This window comes from Callithrix jacchus, chromosome 10 (assembly GCF_049354715.1).
Source record: "Callithrix jacchus isolate 240 chromosome 10, calJac240_pri, whole genome shotgun sequence".
Lineage (NCBI taxonomy): Eukaryota > Metazoa > Chordata > Mammalia > Primates > Cebidae > Callithrix > Callithrix jacchus.
The window spans coordinates 77087324-77104438 of record NC_133511.1 but is presented as its reverse complement, the minus strand read 5'-3'; the positions used below and the strand labels follow the sequence as shown (position 1 = coordinate 77104438).

General features: G+C 43.9%; 1 protein-coding gene across 2 annotated transcripts in view; it reads left to right on the top strand.

Annotated features, from left to right (window-relative positions):
• The window catches only part of GALNT18 (polypeptide N-acetylgalactosaminyltransferase 18), a 409235-nt gene that overhangs the window by 372990 nt on the left and 19130 nt on the right, over window positions 1-17115 (top strand). The window lies entirely within an intron of this gene.

Genomic DNA, 17115 nt, shown 5'->3' with positions numbered 1-17115 from the left:
CAACATGGCAAAACCCTGTCTCTACTAAAAATATAAAAATTAGCCAGGCATGGTGGTGCATGCCTGTAGTCCCAGCTACTCGGGAGGCTGAGGCAGGAGAATCACTGGAACCCAGGAGGCGGAGGTTGCAGTGAGCAGAGACAGTGTCACTGCATGGGCAAAAGTGAGACTCCATCTCGAAAAACAGACAAACAAAAAAAGAAACCACCTTGACTGATGAGGTTATTTTGAGAATTGAATCAATTAAATTCTACAAAGTTCTTAACACGGTACTGTACCTGAAATATAGTATGTATTCAATTCACGTTAGCAGCTCATATTTGTATTCGATCTATTAGAATGGTGGGGCCAGCACACAGAAGGCTTTTTACACAAAATACTGAAAAGCTTCCTGGGAGAAAAATGATGGTAAGAGAAGAGAAATTCAAGCATTCAAAACTAATTCAGTAAGAAAATCTTGGTAGGTGTTTGCCAGTCAGAATGGTCTCCAGGTCAGCCCCACAGTAAGGAAAGGCTGCCTGCTCTGCAGAGGAGGGGTAGGAAGGGAGAGAACAGGGCATAATGCACATAAAGCCAGAAGCTTCTGACACCACCCTAGAAGATGTTGCGTCACAAAGGGCTTAGGATGACTGCTAACAGAGCGCAGCCCAGGAAGGAGAGAGAGAGAAGGCCTCTATTATTTTGCCAAAAAAAAAAAAAAAGCACCATGAACCTTTGTTACTTTGAGGCATCCCACACTAAAAGTTCAATTAGAACTAGTTTGCTGAGGGGTTCAATACCCCAAAATAAACAAGTTTCATATCTTTACAGCCTTGTTTAGAGGTATTTAATTCAGCAGCCCCTGTAGGGGTTGGGAGGGGGGAATAAAATACAAATTCTGCCTCAAGGGTTAATCGCCTGAACAAAAGGTCTTACTTATTTTTAACTCACCAAAATATACCAATAGCATCTGTGGTTTCCTCATATTAGAGTTAACGGATCTTCATGAAATTTTAAGCATGACTGAGCTCCTGTGACCCATTTTGTTACCCTACTGAGTTAACCAGTGTCTCTATGACATGCTGAGAATTGCCATTGGAGGAAGAACTAAATGTGTTTGAGCTGACACTTGTATAATCTTCTATCTCCGATGTTGGTCTTCATGGAAACAAAGGCCATAATGAAACCCACTCAAGTTTTAGAAGCCTTGGTTGGAAATGTACTTACTGACCCCTTCTCTTCCAGTGGAGAAATCCCTTGCCTCACTCATCTCTGAGTCCTGGACCAAGCACCTCTTTGCAGGGCAGTGGGGGCACGGGCAAGGGCTCTCGTGTGTCTGAATGACCTTTCACCTCTTTTCCCCAGTTCTCTCTTGAACCGTCAGCAAGAGAATTCAGGTCTCAGCTCTTGTTGACTTTCTCATCTCTCCCTGGCAATTAGACGGCACAACTATCTGTGAATTTGAAAAATAAATAAGTTGAGCCCTTATGCTCTATACAAAAATAAATTTCCAACTGGGTCAAATGCTTTTATGTAAAACACAACAATAATTCTAAAAGCCATAGAAGAGAGTTCTTAGAGACCACATACAGAATCTAGGTGTTGGGTATACCTTCTTAAGAAAAAAAGACATTAAGACAAAAAAGAAATTTTTGAAACACAAAAATTTGTAACTTTTATATGGTAAAAAGTATTCTAATTGAAACCTCTAAACCAAAAAAAAAAGAACCACATAGATTTGGAAAGACGTATTTATGATACACATAGCACATAAAATAATATATCTATAAAATATATGTACTTAAGAAGAAAGGCAACTCAAAATTAACTGGACAAGGAAATAAATAGGCAAAAAACAGATGATGAATGAAACTCCAGCAAATATATAAAATGATGTTAGAACTCCTTCATGGTCAAGAAATTGAAAATCAAAATAAACAATTAAATACCACTTCACACTTACCAAACTCACAAAATCAGAGCCACTGTAATGGCTGGTACAGATGTGGGAAAAAGGTACACACACTCATGCATTGCTGGTGGAAATGCAAACTGACACAGCCTTTTTGGAAATCAATTTGGCAATATCTGTTTCATGTAAAACTACCCAAAACGTCAAATTTGGAAACCTATTCTCTAGAGATAAGAATTCTGGTCAACTGAGACAAATATAACAGTATTTATTGCTGCATTATTTGTAGTGGCAAAAGAAAAGGAAAAGGAAACAAAGTGACTACCTACCATGGAGAGATGAGGAAGAATTTATGATAAAGCCCTACCATGAAATATTAGACAACCTCTGAAAATAGCAGTCTCATCGATTTGGAGGGGCTTCATGAGGTCAGTTGGAGAATTTCTGTGAGATATGGTGAGCAAGAAAAGCAAGATGTCTATACTGTCTAGCTGCTTTCTGATGGAGTGGACTATATGTATGGAGAAAATGTAGAAGGATCTACTCCGGGTTGCTAATCAAGGTTTCAGGGAAGATGGGTGGGGTAATATGGGTAAGGAGGATGAGAGAGTGAGAAAGAGGTAAACAAAAAGAAAAAGAAGGAAGAGAGCATGGGCTCGGGACTTGTACCATGTTGCAGCCTCTCTGAGGGTCTTCTTCATCTACGAAATGGAAATAACTGTAGGAGCCTTGGCAGAGAGGCCTGATTATTAGTACCCAGCACTCCATAGTTAAAATTGTTATCGTCATCATCAGATCACGGTGGTTATTCCAGGGTCAAGGGGCACCTGACTGTGCCACTCACAGCCGCAACCAGTCCCAGGCCAGGAATCTCAGACCTGAGGGGCTCTGCACACCCCTCTATAAGCTGGGTGCCCCTCCTGGAAGCCCAGCTGCAGAGTGGTGCATGCACTCTCCTCTGTTCTTACATCCCCAAACACAAGCCCACAGGCCCTTGTCCTTGAAGGCTATTATTGCTCCTGATTAGAAGGAAGCTGGCAGGAGGTAAGGGGCAGGGAGAAAGCTGGGTCCATGACCAAGGCTCCAGAATCTCATCATTTTTGCCTAATCTCAGCCCCAGTTCTGGACACATATTTTGAGACAGTGTTTTGCTCTGTCACCAGGCAGTGGCACGATCTCGGCTCACTGCAACCTCCACCTCCTGGTTCAAGTGATTTCCCTGCCTCAGCCTCCCAAGCAGCTGGGACTACAGGCATGCTCCACCATGCCTGGCTAATCTGGACACATTTTTCTAGAGGGCATCTGGAAGCCCATTTGCTACCCTCTGTATCTAAGGCAAGCCTCCCTCTGCAGTCTTCCCTGGGTCTGCCTGACCTCTCCTTCCTGTGTGTACTAGAGTCTATGCAGATGCTGTCTGCCTCTGCCTGTGTGCTGTGCTGAACAGGCAGCCCAAGGAGTCTTGTGGCTGCCTCTGTGTCCCTTCTGAAATGAAGGGCCTGAGCCAGGGCTTTCCTTCCTAAGAGGCCCTGCGTCAGGGCTGTTTTCAGTGAAGGCAGCCTGTAGCTCTGGTCACAGTGGATTGAAAGTGCATGAGCAGAAGACAACGGCTCCTGGGCCAGATGCAAACAGAGCCCTTTTCTTGTTCCAGAGTTTCCTCCTGATCATGGTAGGAAACCTCCCATACAGAACCAATATAGAAAACGGTCTTAATTTAGAGAAAGTGTTGTATTTTTCTCCAACCATTGCCTTCAACCTTTTGTATCTCCTGTTCCAATCTCTTCAAAGCCTCTTGGGCAGAAACTAGAGCAATCTGGTCACTTTGGGATATAATTTTTGTTTAATCCAGTGTTATGGAGTCTAGTTTAAAACATTCATCTCATATTCTTCCCCTCCCCTAGCTCAGACATGCCCCCTGGCCCAGGATACCTCCTTTCCCAGTGAGTTAGGGCTGGGAGAAGCACTGGGGAAGGGGTGTCTCTTGACAACTCAACTGCTGTGTAACCTTCTTGGAGGCACCGCCCTCTGAGAGGCAGGCATGTGACCAAGTTTGGTCCCTCCCCTCTCCTGCCTGCAGTGACACACCCCACAATCTCTTGGGTGAGGTGCTGGGAAGGTAGTACCAGCCAAGCTGCCTTTCAGGATCCTTTTGACCCACGGGGCCTCCACCTATTTCGCACACCAAACAGGGGAGCAGGAGCTGAGTCTCTTCTATCTCCTCCCTGCCTACCATCTCCCTCCACTCCAGCCTCCCTTCTCCTGTGAATACGGGTGGCTCTGGTGCCCCAATGTCCTAGCAGGAATCCACTCAGGGTGTGAGACAGCAGTCACCCCTTTCCTAGGGCCCCACTGTTTTTCTGGAGACCCATTCAATTGACTGGGAGCAGAGTATAGAACACCCCTTCTCTCCTCTCCCAAAAGGAAGAGAAAAGTCACAGTACTTTGCCTCTATGTTAGCAATTTACAGCCCCAAAGAACTTGTATCTCCTGCTACTGCAGACTAGTAGTGCTGGAGTGGTGTCCTGCAAGAATGGAACCATTGGTCCCATTTAGGAATGTGCAGATATACAGCACCTATAGATTTCAACCTTGGTTCTTCCAAGAAAGTAGGTGGAGTCCCATTTAACAATATCATTACAAACAAAAAAAAAAAGGTCCTCTGCCTAACAACATTGAGCTACGGGTTCTCTAGGAATCCGGTGGCTCAGTCTAGTCTCAGAAACCTTGGGATACAGAGGGAATGTCTATCAGCTGGGGAGATATTCCAAGCTACTCCATACTTCCAAGTATAACCTTGCCCTGCAGCTTGTCTGTGCCTGCCTCCTCTTGTGACCTTACAAAGCCTGATTCATCCAGGCTCCTCATCTTTGCAGGTGCCCTGCCCCCACACAGATAGCCAAGATCCCTGGAAGGTTGGCCTTGGTGTCAGCGGGTATCTCAGTGCTTCTGCCCTTTGTTCTGGTTTGGGGAACATTGGAGGCAGCTGTCCTAGATATAAGATGTGACCCTCACATTCTGGACTCTTTCTGCCTGGGTCCTCAGCACACCAGCTGACACGGGCACTCACCTGCCATCCCCAGAGCAGAAGGCCATACACAAGATTACATTGCTGGAGGTGTAAACAGGGCCTACCAGGTGTGCATGTGCAGCCAGCACTGCCTAGGGACGGCCCTACCAGATTGGGGGCTTCTCATCTGTCACCGTGGTGGTGCGGATGGTGTATTTTCAAATGTTATCTCTCTGAAACTAAGAGATGGCCATTTAGCTGCAATACACAAACCCAATTTGGGAACCCAAATGACACCATCCGAGTCTCCTTGTCAGGAATTATGGCTCTTGAATAAGGCACTATCTGCAGAATAAGTGAAATTGTCAATGCAGAAAAATGTGTTTGAAAACATGATATGATCTATAGTTAAAGCGTGTAGATTCTGCATCTACCTCAGAAACACTCTACTTCCAGAGCAATTTCTTCTCTAACTAGCTGTCCCCTAAATGGACTATATGTCTTTTTCATTACAGCATCTGCCCTGCTTCCATGGCAGCAGCTCTTAGCTGCTGGGCCCATGGATTCCTCACTCCAAAGCCAGCCTTATTGCAGGTCCCTGATCAACTCCCCCACCTCAGCCCCAAACCACTAAAGGCTCCAAATGAAGCCTTCTCTCACACCCTCAGGATATGTGCTCCTGACCACAGCCAGACTTCAGCTACGTCTTGGAGCCATGAAACCCCAGATCCTTTCCACAAGCTCCTATGCCAGAGACCTTCTTTAGCCCCAATGTCTGTCCCTATATTGGCCCCTAATGCAAATTCCCAGTCCAATTATTCTTAGTGCTGAGGCCTCAGCATACCTTGCTGGCAACATTATCCCCTTCAAATTGCCATCTAACTGCCATATGGATTTTTGAGCGCCCCCTACTGGATTCCCACCATTGTGCCACACTGGGATTCATTCATTAGTTATGCATTCATTCACTTATGCAAGAAGTACTTATAGAGCATCTACTAAAGCCACACAGTCTCCTGTGTCCTAGAGATACAAAAGTAAACAAAATGACACAATTCCTGCCCTCAACGGCACCAGGCCAGGACAGCCACACAAGGCCGGGCATGTGACAATACAGTGTCCTCAGTTTCTGCATGTGCAGAATGGAGTAATGGAAAAAGGCTTATCATGGGAAACCCTTCAGCCACCGTTTAAGGAAGTAGCTGCCAGTGGCAATTCAATGTAAACTTGGGTCTCCTGGAACTCATGATGAGAAAACTGAGGCACACACGATAAGTGGAAAGAACCTGCTTCTCTCCAGATTTACTATTGTTTGCAGCAAGAAAGCCAGCTGGAAAAGAGTTATCAGAATTCTGCAATGAAACTAAGGCTATCATCTTCAGGTACTAGTAGGATGTGGGGTGAGGAAGCAGGAAAATTCAAGAATGAGATGTGACTTTTTTTGAGAGATTCTAGAGACAATCTAAGCGGCATTCTCAACCCACGTTACACACTTACAATCACAAGGGTATTTTTAAAATAATGACACCCATACCAATTTAACCAGAATTTTCAGGCATGTGATTCAGCCATCAATATTATTTAAAGCCCCCACTGAATTAAGGCAAGACTCCATCCCTACTGTGGAAAGCTTTATGGCTCCAAGAGAAGGTGAATGTGGCAGTTGGACTCCTCATCAGATAAATGGGAGTAGCTCATCACAGGTTCTCTCCTCTGGGGCAGGAGCCATGTGGGAAAAGGGGGCACCATCAACTGGCCAATGAGAAGTGTGTGTGACTACTGTCAACAAGGTCATGGAACACCTGGCCCACGTACCCTCCAGCCTGGCAGAATTTAAGCTCAGCTTTAAAACCTCAAAGGCAATATTTGCAGATAAGAAGCTGAAGGTGTTTGATCCACAGAGAAGTGAAACAATTTTGAAGACCATGGATATTGCTGACAATGTAAATGCCTTTGTAGGCAGAAGAGAAACACTGCAAATAGAGCACAGCCACTGGGACAGTCAGCTCATCTGTGCCTGGTGTCAGCAAATATTCTCCTCAGGGTTGCATCATCCATTATAACAACCCCATGGCTACTCTGTACATGTTGGAAGCCTAGTGTCAGAGCAGAAAACAGCAATGCTTTGAAGCAGAAATTCCTAGGACTGAAATCTTTCTTGTCACTCATTAGCACTGAGTCTAACTACCTGCTCTGGGACTCTCCCTGTAAAAGGGGTTCATGAATATTCATTTAACAAATATCTATTGAGCATCTACCATGTGCCAGGCATTGCTTATGGTGCAGGGATGGAGGAGGAAACCACATAAATGAACATCCCTGTTGTCTTGGAGTTTGTATGTTGTTTAGGGGAAACAGACAATGAACTAACAAGTAAGTCTATAGATGTATATGTGTGTGTGTGTGTGTGTGTGTGTGTGTGTGTGTGTAGCATGTTAGAATTCATATACATATTTATATAGCATGTTAGAAGTGTTGTGGAATTATATAAAGTAGGGAAAGGGAATAGGGATGGGGAACACAATTTTACAGGGTGGTCAAGGAATACATCCCTGACAACCATGACATACTTTACATGACATCTGAGCAACAACCTGAAGAAAAAAAGGTAGCAAGCCAGACAGAGTGTTCAGGCACAGAGAGCAGCATGTGCAAAGGCCCTGAGGTGAGGCAGTGCCTGGCGTGCTGTGCTTGAGAATAGTTTTCTACCCTCTTTACTGCTGATAAACACATATACACATATAGGTATATATGTGCATATATGCATACAAATAGATGTATATATGTACAGTCAGCTCTCCGTATCTGTGGATTCCTCATCTGTGGATTCAACCAGCCCTGGGTCAAAAACGTTTTTCTTTTATATATATATTACATATATACTTCAATAGAGATGGGGGTCTCGCTATGTTGCTCAGGCTGGTCTTAAATTCCTGGCCTCAAGTGATCCTTCTGCTTTGGCCTCCGAAAGTGTTGGGATTACTTATGTGAGCCACTGTGCTTGGTCAAAAATATTTTTTAAAAAATCAATGGCTGCATCTATACTGAACATGTAAAGACTTTTTCTTCTCATTATTCCCTAAACAATACAGTATAACTATATACATAGCATTTACACTGTATTGGGTAGTCTAAGAATCTTGAGATGATATAAAGTAGACGGGAGGATATGCATAGGTTATACACAAATACTGTGCCATCTTCGTACAGAGACTTGAGCATCTGTGGATCTTGCTACCCTTGGGAGGTCCTGGAACCAATCCCCATCCTGAAGAATGACCATATAGGTGTACAGGTGTGCATACATGTGTATGTGTGCATACGTGTTAGTGACCTAAACTCGAGTGACAAATAATCCCAGATCTCAGTGCTGAACACAGCCCGGCATGGGTCAGATTCCTCCATCTCCAAGCAGTGTCCAATATTCTTGTGTTCCCACACTAGCACTGTCTCCGCCACACCCCCTTTGCAACTACTTGGTAGAATCATTGCTAGCTAAAGTTGGGAGAAGAGGGACCTGCAGTCAGCACAGGCAGAAAGAAACCCTAGATTAGAGCACTCCTTGGTTATTCATATGTTAGCATGTAGCACCTCTCTGAACACAAGCGATGAAGTCCAGGCTCAGGATGAAAGTCATAGTCAAGATGAATGTTATCACACCTGAGATTCTGTGCTGATTTGATAAGGCCTGGGATTTCAGAGGCTGTGTGGGAGTTTTTGCTCAAGGGCTGATATAAGAGTATCCAAAAGTACACCTTTTGGATCTGATCTTCTACTAGCCATTGGTCTAGAAAGCTCTTGACTAGCTAGCTAAACAGTTCACCTCTGGGATCAGCAAAAAGTAGCAGAGCAGGAAGGTAGCACGATTATGTCATGTTCTGTTCACAGTTGATTTTACATGAAAGTTAATAGACAACATTTTCAGAAAGCAGAGAATATAGGCCAATATGTTTTTGGAACTGAAGCAATTTACCTTGGATCCCAGCTTAACCTAATCCCACTTATCTACACTATTGAAACTGATGCCATCAACATGTTGGTAGAGACTTCTTGTCCTAGAAATTCCCTAATCCAGGGACTAGCCTCACCCATGCCCAGACGCTCTCCAGCCTGAGCACACAGTAGCCACCAAATTCTGGCTATAACTAACAGAGGTGAACTCATAATGCTTAATCGTGGTGTCATCTCTGAGAGCTCTTGACCCACCAAGCTGATTTTCAGGACTATCACAGGAGAGAATGAGGAAAGAATCAATGGCTTTTATCTTTCATTGGCCAGTATTGTAAGGGATGTTAACATTCTTGCACTTCTTTGTTCCGCTTGTATGATACAGAGTGGGGTTTTACAATGGCATCAACAGAGATGTCCTAGGGTGGGAGGCAAGCAGTGCATGAACACATCTCAGGTGAGAAACTATTAAGTTGTACCTGGGTAAAATTCATTAAAGCCAATTGCTATGGATGTTTGTCCCTTCCAAAACACATGTTGAAATGTAATTGCCATTGTAACATTATTAAGAGGCTATTAGGCTACATGGGCTCCACTCTCATGGGTGCCATTGATACCATTATACAAGGGTGAGTTCAGCCCCCTCTCGATCAGTCTCATCCCCTTACTTCCTGCCATGTGATGCCAGCAAGAAGGCCCTCACAAGATGCTGGCACTTTGATTTTGGGCTTTCCAGCCTGCTCAACTGTGAACCAATATCTTCTGTTTCGTATAAATTACCCAGTCTTGGGTATTCTGCTATAGCAGCATGAAATGGACTAAGACACCCATACAGAACTGGTCATTGCAATAGCTGCTGCAATAAGAGAAGGGTGATGCTGAGAAGCAGTGCCCAAGGGGTGTTGAAGTCACAGGATCTTAGTTGCTTCTATTGCTATTATTATTTTCATTATGACCTCGGCAGAGATATTCTTGGACATGGGCCTCTACCCTGGAGTCTGGTGCTCTGAATTTTGATCTTGGGCCAGGGTTGAGGCACTCTTCATAGGGCTTACATTTCTGATGCCAGACAGAACCAGACAGAGTTAAACCTGTTTTTTACAGCCTTACCTGGACTAACACACCCCAATTTCAAGCACAAGCTCTACATGGAAGCCATGGGGTCCAAGGTTCATGACTGTTGTTGTACTGAACCCCATCTGGAGATCCAGGAAGATTTCTAGTAAGAGCAGCCCTGCTGCTCTGACAAGTTGTGTCAGACTTCCAGGAATTGTACTTTGAGTAACTTTGTCTGAAGCAGCATAGTTAAGAGATGCAATGAGCTGCTAAAAGCATGGATTGCAAATCAGATTGTCCTATCCCTGGGAGGCCATCGGTCCTGAAGCAGACATGGGCATCCTTAGCCCACGTGCTCATGGCTTTGTTTCTTAACAGAGTTGGCTCATTTGCCCCCATTGTGGGTACAGCATGAAAATTAAAAGATGGCTCAAAAATGATAAGGATATTGGTGCCCACCCTTATAACATTTCATGTACTTTTTTCATTATTCCTTGGGGGTAGCTAGTAATGAAAGGTAAGAGGAGAAATGATGGAGGATGGTGAAGCTTGTTATGATAAGAAACACGGGACTTCATATGAGACTGTTTTTGTTGAAATTTCAGCTGTGCCTTTTACATGCTCTGTGACCGTGGGCAAGTTAATTACTTGATCTCACAGACGATTCTTTCCTCAATTATAAAACAAAGCAGAAATGCCCATCTGTTTGTGAGAAAACGTAAGTTGTAAAGCCCAGCACTTCGCCTGACACTAAGTACCTACTTTGCAGGAGCCTTCTGGCTCCAGTTAAGATGAGGGTGTGTGTGTGTGGGGGGGGGTGTATATGTGCAAGCACACACACGTGCAAGAGAGAGAGGGATCCTTTATAGCAAGGTATAGAGGGTCATGGCATGGCAGACAGGTTTGAAATGACCCCTTGGGTGTCACGGTAACAGGGTCTGGGCATCACTCTTCCTCTGCCAGATCCAGCTAACTTAGGTTCCCCTACCAGAGGTAAACAGTGGAGCCCAGAATCTGTAAATGTACAATGCATGAAAGAGTGCCTAGCATATAATAGAAATCCCTTAGAAACAAGCAGTATTACTGTTACTAACATTTGAGTTGGCTATAACTATAACCCAGACAGTATGTTAAGTGCATAAATCTTCAGATTTATGCCATCATCTCTATAATATTAATATGTCCTTTTTATAGACAAAGAAACTGAGATACAGAAAATGACTTTCCCAAAGGCACCCAGCTGATTTCTCCAGGAAGTTTTTCAAGCAAGAAATATTGTTTCCCTCATCCGGGTCCCTGCCACGCTGTGTAACATCTCCATGATGCTGCTTACTGAACTGAACTGTAATGAACTTTATTATTTTCTTCTTCCCATTAGACCAGTAATTGACAAACTACAGCCTTTGAACCAAACTTTATTTTTAAGGAAAATTTATTTGGAACACAGCCATGGCCATTTAATGCTACAATGGCAGAGCTGAGTTATTGCAACAGACCATATGTCTCACAAAGCTAAAAAATATTGATATCTGGCCCTTTGGAGACAAAGTCTGCCAACCCCTGCATTAGACTTTGAGATTAAAAGTACAAAAAATTAGCCAGGCATGGTGGCAGGCACCTGTAATCCCAGCTACTTGGGAAGCTGAGGCAGGAAAATCTGCTTGAACCTGAGAGGCAAAGGTTGCAGTGAGCTGAGATTGTGCCATTGCACTCCAGCCTGGGCAACAAGAGCAAGATTCTGTCTCAAAATAAATAAATAAATAAATGTGCCAAGTGAAGAAATGAGTGAACATCAAGCAGACTTGAATGGATGCCACTTCTCAAGGAACAACTGCCTCAGGGGCCCAGGTGTCAGGGTTTTGAGCTCCAGCCAGATTTAGAAGCCTCTCAGCTCAGTGATGCTGCCAACTATATAAGGGTCCCCACAGGTGACTCTGAGATAGAACCAGTATCAGCTCTCCATATTATTACCCCAGCACCTCTCACAGCCTCCTAAAACAGAGGACCATCATCTCCTTAGAAGAAAATCCCTCTTAAATCCTTACTTGTGAAATTGAAAAGTTGCTAGAGATGGTTCAGAGGGCCTTTCTCACCTCCTTTTTTGCCCACTGTTTCCTCACTCCAGCCTTGGTGCTATGCCTTTCCTTGGAGTCTCTGATGCATTGAATCAGAATTTGCCTTTCTGCCTGAGCCAGGATGTTCCAGTAACCAGTTCAGCCTCTTGCTGGAAAATAACAATGCAGAAAATAGCTACCATTGACTGAGCTCCTTCTCTGTGCCAGGGACTGTGCTGTGTACTTTGCTCTAAGAAGCAAGGTAGGCTTTATCATCCCCATGTACAGATGAGGAAACTGAGCCTCCTGGGGCTGTAGACACCTGCCCAAGGCACAGAGCAAGTTAAATTCTGGAGGTGAGATGGAAACCCATTGTTTCCTCTTTTCTTATGTTCCTGACCTGCTTCCCCAGGGACCCATAACCAGCCACTGGAAGAGTGTTGAAACTCGATTTTTTGATCAAACTTCTTTGAACTAAAGGAGCATGTTCTAACCCAATGCAAGGAAACTAAGAACCTTGAAAAAATGTTAGATGAAATGCTAACTAGAATAACCAGGGTAGAAAAGAACATAAACGACTTGCTGGAGCTGAAAAACACAGCACGAGAACTTCGCGAAGCATACACAAGTTTCAATAGCCAAATCAGTCAAGCAGAAGAAAGGATATCAAAGATTGAAGATCAACTCATTGAAATAAAGTGAGAAGGCAAGATTAGAGAAAAAAAGGAAAAGAAATGAACAAAGCCTCCAAGAAATATGGGATTATGTGAAAAGACCAAATCTACGTTTGATTGGTGGACCTGAATGTGACAGGGACAATGAACCAATTGTTTTGGAAAACACTCTTCAGAATATTATCCAGGAAAACTTCCTCAACCTAGCAAGGCATGCCAACGTTCAAGTTCAGGAAGTACAGAGAACACCACAAAGACATTTCTTCAGAAGAGCAACCCCAAGGCACACATAATGGTCAGATTCACCAGGATCTTTGAATCAAAGTGTTTTAACTGTATCCACCTGACCTGGCTGGTTTCATGACAAATGGGGTGTCACTTATTTGAAATGCATTAGCTGTTTATTTGCCCTGCATCCAGCTTTATGCTGGATACTATGCACAAGGTAGACCAAGCAGTTTTACCTCTCAGGAGACCCCACAGTCTAATAAAGGAAGCAACAAGCACTACCCTTAAGCCAGTGAATGAAGGGGCTTCCAGTGGGCGGGGCTGCAAGTGGGTGGGCTATGAGTGGGCGGGGCTGTGAGTGGGTGGGGTTCTGGACTCCACCCCATCCCTCCAGGTTAGCTATTCATGATCTCTCCCCATACACTGAGTGAGGTTCTATACAGGAGTTCCTTTGAACAAAAAGTTCCTTTGCTAACTAAGTTTGAAAAACGTCCATACTAAGGGATGAACAAAGCAGGAAGAACAAAGTGCTGATGCCATCGTCATCTGAAAAAGAGGCTTTTTCAGGAAATCATGTTCTCTCAGAAGTTCACAGAGAACAACTCCTAAATACATTCCTGGAGCATTTTTCATCTCAGAGGACAATTAACCTTTGCAATTAGTTTCATCAACAGGAACTTAATAGCAAATATTTGGTCGCTTAGCAACAAGGAAGCAGCCTCCAGTGGGACTGCAGTATCTTTGTGACTCAAGTCTCCTGGGGTTGCAGGCAGAGGAAATGCTGAGCTGAATTTCCAGATCCTGCAAAGCTCTTTGCCCAAATGTCCTTTCCCCGAAGGCCCTGCTGTCAGTGATCTAGAGGGTGAGTGACTGACCAGTGGAGACCCAACCCTCAGCAGTGACTGGAAGGAGAATGCCAGCAGCTGAGCACCCTCCTAAGCCTCAGAACGGCCTCTGAGGATGCCTAGGCCAGGAGGTGACACTCTGCTTCACTCTCTAGAAATGTGTGGCTGGGAAAGCCAGGGCCTGCCGAATCTCTACTGCTGGATCACTTTCTTTTCTTTCTTATTTCCACAGGGCCTTGCTTACCCCCATTTTAAATGGGAAAACTAGATCTCTGATTGAACCGCTTGCCCAAGTCTCCAGTAAGTGGTGGAGTAAGTGGTCAAGCAGGATTTGGTCCCAGCCTCATGTTCTTTCCAAATCCCCTGGCTGTGCTCCTTCCCTGGACCTGAGCTTCACTATTGGACCAGATGAGCTTCTCAAGTCCATCCCAGCCTGGTGCGTCTAGATCCTGCCTCCCAACACAGGCTTCTGAGATGGTCACTTGGATCTCTCACCATGTATATTACCCAACATTACCTAACGTTTTCCAGAAAGAAGAATTCTAGGTCTTCCCGTGTCTTAGATTCCAAACCAAAAAGGGACCTGATTATGTGGTGAAAATAACAAGGGACTTCGAATCAGACAACCTAGGCTCACTCAGATCCTGGCTCTAATATTTACTAGTCATGTCATTTTAGGGTCACAACCTTTCCAAATATCTTAACCCTAATCTGTAAAGTGGAGAGCATCATAACTACCTCAGCAGGGCGCTGTGTGGACCAAGTAAGAAGTCTGGCAGGTAGCAGGAGCTCAAGAAACAAAAATACAAACCCACAAAGCGAAAACCACCATGAGACACTTCATGCCTCTGTCCTCCTAGTTTCTATGGAGAGGTATAAGACTTTTTGTCTCTACCTCATTTCATTTACAAGGACTTCCCACTAAAAACTGAACCAGAGATGCTTTTGACAAAGTAATTTCCAGAGACTTCTCAGTATACGTACAAATAAACCCAAACAAATATCTTGAAAAAAATGCTCTCCTTTCTCATGAAATAAAAGTAATTCCCATTCAGACAGATGTGGTTTGAATTCTGACTCTAACTCATAGCAGCTCTGTGACATCAGCAAACACTCCATAGCCACCATGACATCCTCAGTTTGAACACATGGAAGAAAGCGATGTTTTCCTAATAAGATTCTAGCAAGAATTAAATTAAAAAACTTATATGAAAGGGCCCCTTCCAGGGCCTGGCTCTAGCTCACATGAATTACTCAGGCCATATTTGTTATGTCTGAATCCATTTGATGAACACTCCCCTTACCAGGTTCTGTTGTGACTGTCCTTTGAAATTCCTATCAGTTTATTTTTACCAAATTACTCATATCTACACTGTTTCAGCATCAGCTTTAGGAAAGAGCATATCCGCTTCTATTTTCAAACAAATACACACAAAAAATGTAATTGCAGTCCCAATTTCTTTGGCACGCTGAAAGTGCTGCATATGTGTAAAATGGCAGCTTAAATTCCGGAAAAACTCTTTGGAACTTTAAGGCTGCCTACCATCCCCAAGCTCCTGCACTAAAACCTCTTCGTCCTGCCCAAACATCAGCCTGCCCTCTTTGAAATCCAGGCCAGGAAAGTCTGCAGAACAAACAGACTTCATCAAGTTAGAGTTACCATATTGCCTGGTAACTCCACTCCTGTATATACAGATATATACCCAAGAGAATGGAAAACATACATCTGCATGCAAACTTGCACATGATGTTCACAGCAGCATTCTTCACAATAGCCAACAATGGAAGCAATCCAAAAGTCCATCCGTGGATGGATGGATAAACAAAATGTGGGATGTCCCTATTACTCATCCCCTGTTAACACTAGCAAATTAGGAGAAACGGTGACAACACAGATTTACTCTCTTACAGTTCTAAAGGTCAGAAGTCTTCCACTGGTTTCACTGGCTTGAGGCAAAGTGTCAGCAGGGCTTGTATATTCTGGAGGCTCAGAGGGGAGATTCTGTTTCCTTGCCTTTTTCAGCTTCTAGAGACTGTCTGCATTTCTTGACTGGTGCCTCTTCCTTCATCTTTGAAGCGCATCCATCCAATTCTGATTCTTTAATCACATTGACTTCTCCTCTTCTGTAGTCAGATCTCCGTCTGCCTTTTTCTTATACTTGTGATTACATTAGGGCCCATCTTGAATACTCCAGACAAATCTTCCCGTCTCAAAACTCTTACTTGATCACACGTGCAAGGTTAGGTTCCTTTTGCCCTCTATCAGTCACAGGTTCCAGGGACAAGGATGTGGATATCTTTGGGGGCCGCTAGCCAGGCTATGGTGTGCAGTGGAATATTAGCCATGAAAAGGAATGACATGCTGATACATGCTACAACTTGGACAAACCTTGAAACACCACGCAGAGTAAAAGAAGTGACACAAAAGACCACATACTGAAAGATTCCATTTACACGAAATGTCCAGAATAAGCAAATCCATAGAGACAGCAAGTAGACTGGTGACTGCCAGGGAGTAGGGAAGGGAAGAAGAGGGGATGACTGCTAAGGTGTACAGGTTTCTTTTGCGGGTGATGAAATGTTCTAAAATTATATAACAGTGATGGATACACAGCTTTATGAATATACTAAAAACCACTCAGTCGTAGATTTTAAAAGGATGAATTTCTGATATGTAAATTATCTCAGTTAAAAATGAATTAGAAAAAGCTCATCATGTGTCAACATTACATATAAATGATAAAAGTGGAAATATTCCTTTTTAATCAAATAATGATTTGCTTTGTGAGGCCAAGATGGGTGAATCGTGAGGTCAAGAGATCGAGACCATCCTGGCCAACATGGTAAAACCCTGTCTCTACTAAAAATACAAAAATTAGCCGGCATGGTGGCACACGCCTGCAGTCTCAGCTACTTGGGAGGCTGAGGCTGGAGAATCACTTGAACCCAGGAGGCAGAGGTTGCAGTGAGTGGAGATCATGCCACTGCACTCCAGCCTGGTGACAAATTGAGACTCTGTCTCAAAAAACAAAAAATCATGATTTGAAGCCATTTAATGTAAACAAAGCGCTTTCGACCAAATTGTTCAACCACACTGTGTACCTTCTGGCAGTAGAGTGGACCTTGGAGTCAGGAGGCCTGAGATTAAGTGCTGGCTCTATGCCTGTGTCACTACGATACCTTTTCCGAGCCTCAGTTTAGAGCATAATAAAAGTACTGACCTCTCAGAGTTGCGAAAATTCAGTGCAATAGTCACGGAAAGCTTGTCATCGAGTGAATGCTCAAACAGTGCAAGCTGTTGCTTTTTCTCCTCCTCTGATGCTCATCAACCCTAAAGGGACTCTACCCATTCTAAGGGTGGCCCACTATTCTAATTTAAGTTTCAGACTGTCTGAGGGGAACGAGAAGGAAAGTA